Consider the following 2,210-nt stretch of genomic DNA (forward strand, 5'->3'; position numbering starts at 1 on the left):
AGCCCACTTTTCTGGCCTCTGGCGACACTGAATGGAAGATAATATATACTCTCATGAAGTTTATTAAATTTATGGTGAAGAAAGTTTATAATCTAAATAAACTAATTTGAGGACAGAAGATGATCAAAGACCTAGATCTGCTTCAAAAAAGAGTGAGGACAGGAAATGTGTAATCAAGGAGGAAGATTTATGTAAAAATAGAACACTCAGAGAGAGCCTCTATCCGGGTGACATTAGAGAAGAAACCTGATGGAGATTAAGAGGCAAGTCAAATGGACAAAATGGGAAAATGGACAAAAGGACAAAATTCCCAGGCAAAGGGAGCAGCAGTGAGATGACAAGAGGATATCTGGAGTGTTTAAAGAACAGCAAAGAAGCCACAGAGCTGGCTTTCAGTGAAGGGAGTATGTACAGCCGCCGAATTGAAACATTGAGAATGTCTAGCAAATTTCACATGTCTCATCACTACAAGAACTGTAGCCTTTTCCCTGAGGTAGGTAGGAAGATTTTAGGCATGAGTGGTATGACAGCAATTTGATGTTGACTTGAAAAGCAACCCTCTAACCTCCTGGGGTGAGTGTGGACTGGGAGCTGTGGATTAAGGCAGGAAGCAGAGATTCATATCAAGAGGTAGAGTAAAGATCCAAAAAAAACCCAAGGGAAAGATGACAGTGTTATTGGTGGCCACAATGAAAGTGATGTGAAAATTGTCAGATTCAGACAGTATTTTTGAAAAGACAAAGAGTAGATAATAGTGTTTCAGAAAGAGAGGGAGATAACTTACAAAGTGCTAAAATGAATACTTAAATTCACTATTTTATGTGGCATTCCAGAGGCCAATATTTTCATAAGAATACAGGCACAAAAGCCACACGTGTATAAATTGAGAGAATTTGCACTAGATGACTTGTGTGTTCTTTGTCTAGTTCTATAAGACTGTTCCTAAACCTCATTCTGGAGCATATAGCTCTGTTATCACACTGCTTAGGATAAATATTTTGTTTATTTTGTTAGATTCTAGTTAGGTTTGTATCATTTTCAAATTGAAAGAAATGAGGAAGGACAGAAGGGAGGAAAGAAGAAAGAAAGAAAAAGAAGAAAGGTGTATAAAGTGTTACAGAGGAGAGAGGACACAAGAATGGGTGGAAGTTCATTAAGATCACAGTTGATCAGCCCTTCCTTATGAGACTGAAGGGCCAGGTGCTAGCTGACAAGCCTCAGGGGACTTGGCTAACTGCTGGAGAGGCACAATATGATGAGCCTATGTCCCAAAGCAAGCCATCTATGGAGATGGCATCTACGGCAGCCACAAGGTAGTCAGTTCAAGAGGAAGAACCTTACTCCAAGGATGCAGGATGATGGGGGAGAACAAACTTGTAAAACCATCCCAGACAGGAGTGACAAGATGGTGAAAGTGACTTTGGGCTTTGTAGGAATTCCCCAACAGACGCTTGACAATAGCAGGCAAGAATGCTGGAGTGTAAAAGGAACTTCATTTTCTTTCCACCAGCTTCTGGATTTGGCACCTGTGATTGGCAGAATAATGGTCGCCAATGATGCTCATGCCTGATTCTTTGCATGGCAAAGAGATTTGACTGAAGTCCATGGCAGACCTCAGGCTCTTAAGTCCAACAATGCAAATGAGAACACTGTACTCAGCATTTATATATCTCTCCAGGGACACAGGCTCCAAACTATCCCAGTGTTTAGTTCATTCCTGGAGCAAATTATATAATTCCTCTGATGACAAACATCTTCCTACATGTCTTCTCTCTTTTCCAGAGGCACCCAGCATATATTGGTGCCCCTGTGTTTTAGTCACATGGGCATTATGTAACTCACTACAACTTGATTTTAAGAAGAAGGAGTATAGATGATAAAGAAGTGGAGAGGCCAAGTCTAGCCAGCTAATGAGTTTGTAGGTGATATTTCCACAATGGACAGCCAACAAGGAGGAGAGGACCTGTGAACAAGGGGGCACTGTGCTCACACGCACAGGTGGGCAAAGAGACAGTAGGGGATGAGTTCACTTTTCTTTGTGATGAGACTGCTATCCCCATAGGACCTATAAGGGGAGTTTCTAGAGAGCAATTAAAGAATTTTAGAACTTAAGAAAGTGTTGGGAGCTAGTTATAGACATTGCATGTGCAAAGTTTACTCATGGAGAGACAGTGAGAATAGAAAGGACCGAGACAAAATTCTGAGGAATG

The sequence above is a fragment of the Odocoileus virginianus genome, chromosome 12 (assembly GCF_023699985.2).
Source record: "Odocoileus virginianus isolate 20LAN1187 ecotype Illinois chromosome 12, Ovbor_1.2, whole genome shotgun sequence".
NCBI classification, from domain to species: Eukaryota; Metazoa; Chordata; class Mammalia; order Artiodactyla; family Cervidae; genus Odocoileus; species Odocoileus virginianus.